The 13,912-nt window shown below is 42.2% G+C and overlaps 1 pseudogene; it reads left to right on the top strand.

Annotated features, from left to right (window-relative positions):
* Window positions 1-181: 181 nt before the first annotated feature.
* Window positions 182-13,161, top strand: LOC145039364 (uncharacterized; annotated as a pseudogene).
* The last annotated feature ends 751 nt before the right edge of the window (window positions 13,162-13,912 follow it).

Consider the following 13,912-nt stretch of genomic DNA (forward strand, 5'->3'; position numbering starts at 1 on the left):
AGTCTGTGGCTGTATTGTGCACACCATTTTCTGGTTTCTTGCATTATATTTTTCTTGTTTGTTTTGACACTCTACTGATTGTCTTGGGCCCTAACATACCTGGTGACCATCTGGACATTAGATCAGTACTGTTGTCTCCTGTTTGTGGTATTATTTGTTGTTCTTTACTTTGTTTTTCTAAATGGCCGGAGACACTACTTCGGGTGGTGATTCTGGTTCTATACCTAGTGGAAGTGGAAAGGATGAGTCAATTAATTTTGATGATCCTCTCTATATTCATCCATCTGATAATGCTATTACTTCAACAGTTACTACAAAGTTAACCGGATTTATTGATGGTACTCTTAATTTTCGATTATGGAAGAGTTCTATTTCTAGAGCTCTCAAAGCTAGGAATAAACTTGGATTTATTGATGGTACTCTTAAGAAAACTAGTGTTGATGAGTCAAAAAAATCTAAGTGGGATAGGGCTAATGCTGTTGTATGTTCCTGGCTTTTATCTTCTGTTTCTGATTTTATATATCAGAGTCAAGCTTACTCTAAGGTAGCTGAGGATATTTGGAATAATTTGTTTGAAACTCATAATAAGTCAGATGGTTCAGTGGTGTTTAATATACATCAACAAATTAATACACTTAAACAAAATGGAATTTCTTTGTCTGATTATTTTAATAAACTTGATTCCTTGTGGAAGGAATTTGATGGTCTTACTAGCTTGACTGAGTGTACTTGTGAAGCTGCTATCAAGCTGAAAGATCATTCTAATCTCATGAAACTTATGCAATTTTTGTCTGGACTTGATGAGTCCTATAGTCAAGTAAAGAGTCATATTTTGTTAATGGAACCTTTACCTAATGTTAAAACTGCATTTTCTATTCTTTCAAGAGAAGAATCTATTCAAAGAAATGGATCCTTGTCTTCTCTTCAGTCTTCACAGTCTTTGTCTAAGTCTCATCCTGCTGCTTTTAATAGCAGGTTTAATAACAGATCTGGGTTTAATAACACTAATAAAAACAAAACTCAATCTGTTCAGTATAAAAATTGTGGAATTAAAGGTCATACAATTGATAAATGTTATAAGCTAATTGGTTATCCCAAGGATTTTAAGTCAAGAAATGAGTCTAGTAATCAGAATGGCTTTAATAAAAATGTTTCTGCCAATTCCTCTACTACTACCTCTGGGAATGCTATTCCTTCTAGTACTCCTGATTCTAGTAGGGATTCAGAGTTTCATCAGCTCACTAAGGAACAATACTTCAAATTCTTACAACTTATTGGTGATAGACAGCTTAATGAGGAAACTTCTGCCAGTGTTAATATGGCAGGTACCTGTTTGTTTCAAGCTTTTAATTCATCTGTTGGTCCTCTAAAGTGGATTGTTGACTCTAGAGCTAATCAACATATGATTGCTTCTGAGTCTCTTCATGATACTGTGGATGTGTTTAAACTAGATCTTCTGGTTAGCCATCCTAATGGTACTTCAGCTAAAATTGAAAAAATTGGCAATATGAATTTGTCTAATTCTTTGCCTCTTTTTGATGTTTTTGTTGTTCCTGATTTTAATGTTAACTTGTTGTCTGGTCATAAGGTTTGTAAAGACAGTAATTGCGAGGTTGTTTTTAATGAACATAGTTGTAAAATTCAGGGTTTACAATCAAAGGAGATGGTGGGGAATGGTAGAGAATCTGAGGGTATCTATTACATCAATAGTGTACCTTCAGGTAATTCATGTAGTTATAATCATTCTGTTTCTGTGTGTTGTGTATCAAAATTAACTTGGCATAATAGACTTGGTCATCCTTCTGATCAAGCCCTAGGATCTCTAAGAACTAAATTAAATTTTGGTAATGAAGTACTGCCACCCTGTGATGTATGTCATAAGGCTAAGCAAACTAGGGAGTCATTTCCTACTAGTCAACATGTTACTACTAAACTTTGTGTGTTAATTCATTTAGATGTTTGGGGACCCAATAGAGTGACAACCTCAGAAGGATTTAGGTATTTTTTAACCATAGTTGATGATTATTCTAGAGCTACGTGGGTTTATTTGTTGATGTAACAACCCGAAATTTCAGGTATTGTTTTTAAGACTATTTTGGGACATCTTAGGCAGGGACTCGGCGAGTTGGTGCCTGACTCGCCGAGTAGGACCTCAGACTGGGTCGCAGATTCGCGACTGGACTCGACGAGTCCATTAGGGACTCGGCGAGTTGACGCTGTTAAGCAGAAACCCTAACCGTTTCGTTTGGAACGTATATAATGCCTCTTAGGCCGTCATTGTACGTTTTTTTGGCCGATTGTGAAGAACATAGCATCTGTGGACGACTAGTGGAGAAGGGAAGGCTATTGGTGATCTTGAGGAGGTTGTTAGGCAAGAAGAAGCAAGACTTTGGTCAAAGGAAGATCAAGAGGATTGAGTTCTGGAGGTTGGGGACACAGAGATCATGTTTTCAGGTAACACTTGGTCCATTTCTGTTGTTTTGATGGTGAGCACGAATCTAGGGTTTATGAAACCCATTTAGTGATTAGATAGATTATAATGTTGTTACCAAGCGTTTAAATCCCAGTAGTAGTATGCTTAGAGGCCCAGGAAGTCCCACGTTTATATATATATTTCGGAACCATGCGGATTACAGGAGGCAGTTGATCGACTGCATGGCATGGACTCGCCGAGTTGTTCTTCAGACTCGGCGAGTAGCTTGAAGGTTCACTGGGACTCGCCGAGTTGTTCTTCAGACTCGGCGAGTAGCTTAAGGATTTACTGGGACTCGCCGAGTCGTTCTTTAGACTCGGCGAGTGGAGTCGGGGTGGCCCCGCGATTCTTCCACGAGGATCTCGTCGAGTCAGGAGGGGATACTCGACGGGTAGAGAGGGGAACAACTGGGAAGTTGGGAGGACATCTAGACTCGCCGAGTCGTCCTTGCACTCGACGAGTCCAGTCAAGTTGAACGTTGACCTGCATGTATTTTCGTAGAGTCAGTTGTCTTGTTTGATAGATCATTAATAAGAGTATGTGGTATTATAGGGAGCCTGCAGATTGGCGGATCGAGTGCGAGTAGTTTCAAGAGTCTATAGCTTACATACTACGAGGTGAGTCTTCTCACTATACTGTACCCGGAAGGGTTTGACTGTGTGACCGGAAGGTCGGATATGCTATGTCTTTTATATGTGCTATAATTGAAAGGAATAGTTGCTATGCATGCTATGTATGTTTCTATGGGCCGGAAGGCAATGTATTATGTGACAGGAAGGTCAGTGATGATTTATGATATATGTGATATATGTGTTAGAGTAAATGTATTATGTGTTATATATGTTTATGGGCCGGAAGGCAAATCATGTTATGGGCCGGAAGGCAATTATCTTATGGGCCGGAAGGCAATTTATCTTATGGGCCGGAAGGCAATTATCTTATGGGCCGGAAGACAATCATTTTATGGGCCGGAAGGCGGGCCGGAAGGCATTGTACTGTGGACCGAAAGGTCCGGGCCTGGAAAGGCGTATATGTGTAAGTGGTACACTGGGGAACTCACTAAGCATTTATGCTTACAAGTTGTTATGTATATGTTTCAGGTACTAGCGAGGACCGTGGGAAGGCGCCGACGTGACGCGTACACACTGCCATTGTTGGAGATCTTGGGGATTCTTTTAATTGTATTTGAAATGGAACTTGGAATAAATACTCTTGCTTGGATAAAATAGTTTTATTTTAAATGAAAATTTTATTTGAAAATTTGAGCTATTACAATTGGTATCAGAGCCTTGGTTTGAGGGATTCGGGTGTACTTTCGGGTGTAACTGAACTCAAACCGAGGATTTGAGGAAAAAAAAAATCTTTTAAAAATAATAAAAACGTAAAATTTTATAAATGGTAAAGCGGTAAACAAGAACGGAGCAGTGTGTACGATCAGCCAGCGCCCGAACGGTAAAGATCCCCAGAATACCTTACAATGTTATGTTATGCACTGAATTATGAATTGTTATGCATGCTAGAAGACTAGGTATACATAATAGGACTAGAATGGCCTGTTTTGTGATGCTTTAGTCTAGGGAGATTGCTTATATGAGATGATTGGTAGCGTGCAAGTAGATAGTGCATACTAGAGGTAGAGTACTCATTATTCGGGTTTTGGGGAGGAAGATTTGGGACGAATATTGATACGGTGTGGTCGGTAGTATTGGGCCCGTACTACCGAAGACACCGGGTCGGTGGAAGACCCAAGTAAGAATCCCTGAATATCGGAGACTGAGTAGGGTTGCGTTAGTGAGTGCAATTGTACTTGATGGAGTCTCTGATAATCTTATGTTGTATTTCAGAGACATTATGGTTACGACACGCCACGGAGCGAGTTCGAGCAGCATGAGTGACGAGGAGATTCGTCAGATGATTAAGGAGGAGGTAGCTGCGGCGGTTCGGGCTGAGATCCCGGAGATGTTTGGGTCCATTAAGACCACCTTGATGGAGGAGTTTGAGGAGCGGTACGCCGCACTGACTGAAGCTGCAGTCGCTGTCGCTACCGCAGCTGTGGCCGCTGCTAGGCCGCAAGGGGGTGATTCGTTGCTATTCCGAGAATTCAGCAACACGAAACCCCCTGAGTTCGATGGGATGCAGGATCCGATTGCTGCGATGAGGTGGATCGCCGATATTGAGGGGTGCTTCTACACTTGTTCATGCCCGGAGCACCTGAGGGTACGGTTCGCCTTGAACCAGCTCTGTTTGGGGGCGAAGGATTGGTGGAAGTTTGTGACGGCGAACTTCACTCAGGCGGAGATTTCAGCGGTGACATGGGAGAGGTTTACTGAGATGTTCAGGGACGAGTACGTTCCCCCAGTGGAGAGGGAACGATTGATCTAGGAGTTCTTGACCCTTAAGCAGGGTACTGATTCCGTTGCGGTGGTTACACGGAAGTTTCATGAGAGGGCGATGTTCTGCCCCGAATTGGTATCTACAGAGCAGTCACGGATGAGCCGGTATTTGGGCGTTCTGAGGAGGGATATCCGGGAGTTTGTGGCAAACTCCACCTATCGTACTTTCACTGAGCTTCAGGCGAATGCCAGGAAGCGCGAGATCGAGTTGGAGACCCAGGCCAGGGAGGAGGCCGAGTCTCGGCAGGTGGACCGGCGACTGGCTCAGTCTCAGCCGGCAGCCAAGCGGTTCAAGTCCGCGGATTCAAGGACGGGAGGTTCGAAGGGCCGCAATTGCGGAAAGTGCGGCAAGAGTCATGAGGGGGCGTGTAGAGCGGGTGGTTGCTACAAGTGTGGTAAGGAAGGACACATTGCTAGGGATTGTCCTAAGGGGTTTATGGTTTGCTTCCATTGCAACCAGACAGGCCATCGGAAGGCCGAGTGCCCGCAACTTCGTCAGGGAGCTACACCTACTACCAGGACTACTGAGACCCGACCGGCGAAGGTCGAGGCCCCGAGGGCTCGCGGGAGAACCTTTCAGCTGACTGCGGAGGAGGTCCGCGCTGCGCCCTATGTTGTGGCAGGTATGTTATCATTCACGTATTTACTTTAAAGTCGAAATGCTATGCTTATGTTAATGTATGTGTAGGTACTTTTCTTGTGAACTCTATGCCTGCACTAGTGTTATTTGACTTGGGTGCGAGTAGATCTTTTGTATCGTTAGCCTTTAGTCAGCATATCCACATTAGTCGTGAGTTGTTAAGTCGGCCTCTGAACGTTTCTATAGCGGCCGAGAGGGTGGTTTGTGCTACTGAGGTTTTTCGGGGATGCGTGCTAGAGATTTTTGGGGTTGCGTTCCCGATTGACCTAATTCCTATTGCGATGGGTGATGTCTGTGTCATCGTGGGCATGGACTGGTTGAGCCGATTCAGCGCTGTCATCGACTGTGAGCGCCAGCTGGTGACTATATGAGACCCTAGTGGGGGAGTTCTTACGGTGTACGGCGAGGGTACCCGTTCGGGATCAGATTTTTGTTCGGCCGCTAGGGCGAGGCAGTGTCTACAGCAGGGATGTAAAGGTTTTGTAGCGTATGTGATGGATACGTGGGAGGAGGTACCAGTGGTGCGCGAGTTTCCAGATGTCGTTCCCGAGGATTTTCCGGGAGTACCTCCTGCGAGGCAAGTGGAGTTTGGTATCGATCTGATTCCGGGGGCTGCGCCCATTGCGAAGGTGCCTTATCGTCTTGCACCTCCAGAGATGCAAGAGTTGTCCTCGCAACTCCAGGAGTTGCTGGGGAAGGGATTTATTCGGCCGAGTAGCTCGCCGTGGGGAGCACCGATTCTATTCGTCAAGAAGAAGGATGGTTCACACCGGATGTGTATTGATTACCGGGAGTTGAACAAGGTGACGGTCAAGAACCGCTATCCGTTACCGAGGATCGATGATCTATTCGATCAGTTGCAAGGGGCATCTTGGTTTTCCAAGATCGATTTGAGATCAGGGTACCATCAGGTAAGAGTGCGGGATGAGGACGTCCAGAAGACAACATTTAGGACGCGATATGGGCATTACGAGTTCGTGGTGATGCCTTTTGGGCTCACTAATGCCCAGGCAGTGTTCATGGACCTCATGAACAGGGTATGCAGGCCGATGCTGGATCGGTCTGTGATTGTATTTATCGACGACATCCTGGTGTATTCTCGGTCTAGAGAGCAGCATGAGGGACATTTGAGGGAGGTCCTTGAGGTACTGATGTTGGAGAAGTTATATGCGAAATTCTCCAAATGTGACTTCTGGTTGCGGGAGGTCCAATTTCTGGGACATGTTGTTAATCAGGCAGGGATATTGGTCGATCCGGCCAAGGTGGAAGCAGTAATGAGTTGGGAGGCACCGAAGTCACCTTCCGAGATCAGGAGTTTCCTTGGGTTGGCGGGGTACTATCGGAGGTTTATTAGGGATTTCTCCAAGATCGCTGTACCGCTCACCAGATTGACCCGGAAGAGTGTTACATTCTCATGGGGACCCGAGTAGCAGACTTCCTTCGAGACACTTCATCAGAGACTGTGCGAAGCCCCGGTATTAGCTCTCCCGGAAGGGATGGAGGACTTTGTCGTATATTGCGACGCATCGGTTTCGGGACTGGGTGCAGTGTTGATGCAGAGGGGCCATGTGATAGCTTATGCATCGAGGCAGCTGAAGCCTCACGAGGCGAGGTATCCCACTCATGACTTAGAGTTGGGGGCAGTGGTGTTCGCTCTCAAAATTTGGCGTCACTACCTGCACGGGGTTCGTTGTACTATATACACGGACCATAAGAGTTTGAAGTATTTGATGGATCAACCCAACCTAAATATGCGTCAGAGGAGATGGTTGGACGTGGTTAAGGATTATGACTGTGAGATCCTATATCACCCAGGCAAGGCTAATGTGGTAGCCGATGCATTGAGTCGTAGGGCGGAGAGCACTCCATTGCGGGACGTATGTCTGAGGTTGACGGTAATGACTCCGGTATTAGATGCTATTCGTGGGGCACAGGCCGAGGTTGTGAAATCCGAGATGCAGAAGAAGGAGCGGGTCGTCGGGTTAATTTCGGAGTTCGTTAAGGATGGACGAGGACTTCTGACATTCCAGGGTCGGATTTGGGTACCATTCGTGGGCGGTACGCGTGCTACTTTGATGGAGGAGGCTCATAGATCGAAATTCTCGATCCATCCCGGTGCTACGAAGATGTATTTGGATTTGAGAAAGGAATATTGGTGGCCTTGTATGAAGAGAGACGTTGCTTGGTTCGTTGAGAGGTGTTTGACCTGCCGGAGGGTTAAGGCCGAACACCAGAGACCGCATGGTAAGTTGCAGCCCTTGGAGGTTCCTGAGTGGAAGTGGGAACAGATTACGATGGATTTCATCACCAAATTGCCGAGAACTGCCAGAGGAGTTGATGCAATTTGGGTGATAGTGGATAGGTTGACGAAGAGTGCACACTTCCTTGCCATTAGCGAAAGTTCATCAGCGGAGAAGTTGGCGGAGTTATACGTGAGAGAGATAGTATCTCGGCATGGAGTGCCGATCTCGATTGTTTCAGATCGTGATGTACGTTTCACTTCCAGGTTCTGGAAGAAATTCCATGAGGAGCTGGGTACTAAACTGCATTTTAGTACCGCATACCATCCCCAGACCGACGGTCAGAGCGAGCGGACGATTCAGACACTGGAAGACATGCTTAGAGCGTGTGTGTTAGACTTCGGGGGTAGCTGGGATGCGCATTTGCCTTTGGTTGAGTTTTCCTACAACAACAGCCATCATTCGAGCATTGGTATGCCACCTTTTGAGTTGTTGTATGGTAGGAGGTGTCGGACTCCCATCTGCTGGGGAGAGGTGGGACAGAGAGTGATGGGCAGTACAGAGATCGTACTTCAGACGACCGAGCAGATTCAGCAGGTTACGCAGAGGTTATTGACCGCCCAGAGTCGACAGAAGAGTTATGCGGACAGACGCCGGTCCGAGCTGGAATTCCAGGTTGGTGATTTCGTTCTCCTGAAGGTTTCTCCCTGGAAGGGAGTGATCCGGTTCAGAAATGGGGGCAAATTAGGGCCCCGGTTCATAGGTCCGTTTCGGGTAATTGCAAGAGTAGGTCGGGTAGCTTATCGGTTGGAGTTGCCAGCAGAGTTGGGTCAGATTCACAACACCTTTCACGTATCACAGTTGAGGAAGTGTATAGCCGATGAATCAGCAGTGGTTCCCTTAGAGGATATTCAGGTGGATGCGAGCCTGAATTACGCTGAGAGACCAGTAGCTATCAGGGATCAGAAGATCAAGGTTCTGCGGAACAAGGAGGTACCTCTGGTGTTGGTTCAGTGGTAACACCGGAAGGGATCGGAGATGACTTGGGAGCCGGAGCGTGATATGCGGGAGCAACATCCGGAGTTATTCGCAGAGCGAGACTTCGAGGGCGAAGTCTAGTTCTAGTGGGGGAGAATTGTAACAGCCCGAAATTTCAGGTATTGTTTCTAAGACTATTTTGGGACATCTTAGGTAGGGACTTGGCGAGTTGGTGCCTGACTCGCCGAGTAGGACCTCAGACTGGGTCGCAGATTCGCGACTGGACTCGACGAGTCCATTAGGGACTCGGCGAGTCGACGCTGTTCAGCAGAAACCCTAACCGTTTCGTTTGGAACGTATATAATGCCTCTGAGGCCGTCATTGTACGTTTTTTTGGCCGATTGTGAAGAACATAGCATCTGTGGACGACTAGTGGAGAAGGGAAGGCTATTGGTGATCTTGAGGAGGTTGTTAGGCAAGAAGAAGCAAGACTTTGGTCAAAGGAAGATCAAGAGGATTGAGTTCTGGAGGTTGGGGACACAGAGATCATGTTTTCAGGTAACACTTGGTCCATTTCTGTTGTTTTGATGGTGAGCACGAATCTAGGGTTTATGAAACCCATTTAGTGATTAGATAGATTATAATGTTGTTACCAAGCATTTAAATCCCAATAGTAGTATGCTTAGAGGCCCAGGAAGTCCCACGTTTATATATATTTCGGAACCATGCGGATTACAGGAGGCAGTTGATCGACTGCATGGCATGGACTCGCCGAGTTGTTCTTCAGACTCGGCGAGTAGCTTGAAGGTTCACTGGGACTCGCCGAGTTGTTCTTCAGACTCGGCGAGTAGCTTAAGGATTTACTGGGACTCGCCGAGTCGTTCTTTAGACTCGGCGAGTGGAGTCGGGGTGGCCCCGCGATTCTTCCACGAGGATCTCGTCGAGTCAGGAGGGGATACTCGACGGGTAGAGAGGGGAACAACTGGGAAGTTGGGAGGACATCTAGACTCGCCGAGTCGCCCTTGCACTTGACGAGTCCGGTCAAGTTGACCGTTGACCTGCATGTATTTTCGTAGAGTCAGTTGTCTTGTTTGATAGATCATTAATAAGAGTATGTGGTATTATAGGGAGCCTGCAGATTGGTGGATCGAGTGCGAGTAGTTTCAAGAGTCTATAGCTTACATACTACAAGGTGAGTCTTCTCACTATACTGTACCCGGAAGGGTTTGACTGTGTGACCGGAAGGTCGGATATGCTATGTCTTTTATATGTGCTATAATTGAAAGGAATAGTTGCTATGCATGCTATGTATGTTTCTATGGGCCGGAAGGCAATGTATTATGTGACAGGAAGGTCAGTGATGATTTATGATATATGTGATATATGTGTTAGAGTAAATGTATTATGTGTTATATATGTTTATGGGCCGGAAGGCAAATCATGTTATGGGCCGGAAGGCAATTATCTTATGGGCCGGAAGGAAATTTATCTTATGGGCCGGAAGGCAATTATCTTATGGGCCGGAAGGCAATCATTTTATGGGCCGGAAGGCGGGCCGGAAGGCATTGTACTGTGGACTGGAAGGTCCGGGCCTGGAAAGGCGTATATGTGTAAGTGGTATACTGGGGAACTCACTAAGCATTTATGCTTACAAGTTGTTATGTATATGTTTCAGGTACTAGCGAGGACCGTGGGAAGGCGCCGGCGTGACGCGTACACACTGCCATTGTTGGAGATCTTGGGGATTCTTTTAATTGTATTTGAAATGGAACTTGGAATAAATACTCTTGTTTGGATAAAATAGTTTTATTTTAAATGAAAATTTTATTTGAAAATTTGAGCTATTACAGTTGAAATCAAAAGATGAAGTTTATGGTTGTGTTCTTGTTTTCTTTAATATTTTGTTTAATCAATTTGGAGTTAAAATTAAAATAGTTAGGTCAGATAATGGAACTGAGTTTTTGAATTATAAAATGAGACAATTGTTTGAATTAAAAGGTATTTTGCATCAAACTTCATGTGTTCACACTCCACAACAAAATGGAGTGGTTGAACGAAAACATAGACGTATTCTTAATGTTGCTAGGTCTTTGATGTTTCAATCTGCGTTACCTTTAAAATTTTGGGGAGAGGCAATTCTAATTGCTGTTTTTTTAATTAATAGAACTCCTACATCTGTTTTACATGGTTCCTCTCCTTATGAGTTGGTTTATAAAACTGCTCCTGTTTTTGATAAACTTAGGGTTTTTGGTTGTTTATGTTTTGCAACAAAGTTAAATAATTCTGATAAGTTTTTTGAAAGAGCTGATAAGTGTATATTTCTTGGTTATGCTTTTGATAAAAAAGGGTATAAAGTGTTAAGTCTTGATACAAATCTTATTTTTGTTTCCAGGGATATAAAATTCTATGAGTCTGTTTTTCCTTTCAAGCTAAAGCATTCATCTTTAACAAATAAATCTAATGTTGTTTTAAATGATCCTTTTTCCTATGATGAGTCAATATCTTCTAGTTTTTTACTAGACAATACTAATTTAGATGAATTGAGAGGTGCCCATCAGTTGAGTGGTGTTGATGCAGACCATAACTTGGATGAGACTTTTTCTTTTGATGTCAGCAACCAGTCTGGTGAGGCAGATGTGCCCTCATCTGATGAGGTGGTTCCAAATTCTTCTTTATTGACTGAGGAAAATGTTTTAATTAATACTAATTCTTCTAAAGGACAGTCCTCTAGGGTCACAAGGTCAGGACGTAGTGTTCATATGCCCCTTAGATTTAGTGATTATGTTGTGGAAGGAAAACATAAATATGGTATAAAAAGATCTGTTAATTACTCAGCTTTAAATTCTGAAAATTATTGCTTTGTTGCTAATCTTAATAAAACAGTAGAACCTAAGACCTACAGTGAAGCAGTGTTAGATCCTAAATGGATAAAAGCAATGAATGAAGAAATGGAAGCTCTATATAGGAATAATACTTGGGAAATTGTAGATCTTCCTAAGGGAAGAAAAGCTATTGGTTGTCGATGGATTTATAAAATTAAATATAAGTCAAATGGAGAAATTGAAAGGTATAAAGCTAGGTTAGTTGCTAAAGGGTACAGTCAAAGAGAAGGTATAGATTATGAGGAAACTTTCTCTCCTGTTGCTAAAATTGTTACTGTCAGGATTTGTTTAACTTTAGCTATTCATCATGCATGGCCTTTATATCAATTGGATATAAATAATGCATTTTTATATGGTGATTTATCTGAAAATGTTTACATGCAACTTCCTGAAGGATATCATTCAAAAAAGGATAATAGAGTTTGTAGATTAATTAAATCACTTTATGGACTTAAACAAGCACCTAGGAAATGGAATGAGAAATTGAGTTCTTCCCTTTCTTCATTTGGTTTTGAACAAAGTATTAATGATTATTCATTATTTGTTAAAAGAGTAAAACATGTTATAGTTATTTTGTTGGTTTATGTGGATGATATTATTATCACTGGAAATTGCAAAGATGAATTAGAAAATGTTAAATGTTTTTTAAAATCTCAATTTTTGATAAAAGATTTAGGAGAGTTGAAATATTTTCTTGGAATTGAAGTAATTAGAACATATCAAGGGATTTGCCTAAATCAAAGGAAATATTGTTTGGAATTGTTATAAGAGTTTGGCATGCTTGCTTGCAAACCTGTTAAAACTCCTTTGGAACCTAATCTTGTTATTAAGAAAGAATGTGATCTAGATCCCTCTGATTATGTGGTAAATATTACAGAATTTCAAAAATTAATTGGTAAATTGATCTATTTAACTATGACAAGACCTGATATTTCATATGTTGTTCAAATTCTAAGTCAGTACATGCACAAGCCTTATAAATCTCATGTGAATATAGCTTTAAGATTGTTAAGATACTTAAAAGATTGTCCAGGGAAAGGAATTCATATAACAAAAACTGATTCTTAGTCTTATTGGGTTTGTTGATGCTGATTGGGCTAAGTGTTTGTTTAGTAGAAGGTCTGTTACATGGTATCTTGTTTATTTTGCTGGTTCACTTGTATCATGGAAAAGCAAGAAACAGAGCACTGTTTCTCGTTCTTCCACTGAATCTGAATACAAAGCCTTAGGTTCTGTAACTTGTGAAATAATTTGGATTTTAAAGTTACTATATGATTTGGGAATAACTGGTTTGAATCCAGTCAACATTTTTTGTGATAATGAATTAGCAATCAAACTTGTACTAAATCCTGTATTTCATGAGAGGTCTAAACATTTTGAAGTGGATCTTCATTTTGTTAGAGAAAAGGTTGAAAATGGTATTATAAAAGTTAATAAGATTGATTCTGTAAATCAAAATGCAGATGTTTTAACCAAAGCTTTTGGATCTTCTCAACATGAATATATTTCTAATAGACTTGGTTTAATAAATGTTTTTAAATACAATAAATTATAAATTGAGTTAATGTTCAGTTTGTGGGGGGGTGTTGAAAATACCTTTAGTATTTGACAAACTGAACCTTATATGTTAAAGGGTGTGTTTTGTATAATTGTTGCTATTTGTGGGTAGATTGTATAAATTATATACAGGTAATATGATTCGGGTCAATGCGCGGATCTTGGATGCTTTATGGGTTGATCAAGTATCCGAAGTATTTAAGAGATGAAGCTTGATCAGTTTGTATCTATCTATCAGATCTAGATTTTTTCATCTCTTTTCTCTCTCGGTATCTGTTAGGTTTTTCTCTCATAGATGTTCATAACTTTGTTAGATCTTGTTCTTAGTTTTTCATCCGAGTGTCAGTGTTATTGTAGTAAGGTTCTGATGTAAGTTGATGTATAATCGAACTGGTTTATATTAAATAAACTGTTCAAGTTGGGAAGTTCTTGTGTTTGTGTTTTTAACAACTAGAATCATGGGTTCTTGTCTGTTTTGTTTTAATTTGTGCAGGTTAGAAAGAAATTATGTGAAAAAAAATATTTATATATGTGTATATATAAGCTATTCACAAACATGCCCATCATCAGTTAATTTTTATTTCTTTGTATAAATTATCCAGATTTTGACCTTGCTGGAAATTTTTAGCAATGGCCTTGACTTTTCCCAAAAGTCAATGCAGTTTATAAAAGAAAAGACATTACCTTGGTTTTTAATATTATTTGAAATATAATGAATATACCTTGATTAGATTACGTGTTATTTTTTG

Source organism: Lactuca saligna, chromosome 4 (assembly GCF_052625555.1).
Source record: "Lactuca saligna cultivar CGN05327 chromosome 4, ASM5262555v1, whole genome shotgun sequence".
Taxonomy (NCBI): domain Eukaryota; kingdom Viridiplantae; phylum Streptophyta; class Magnoliopsida; order Asterales; family Asteraceae; genus Lactuca; species Lactuca saligna.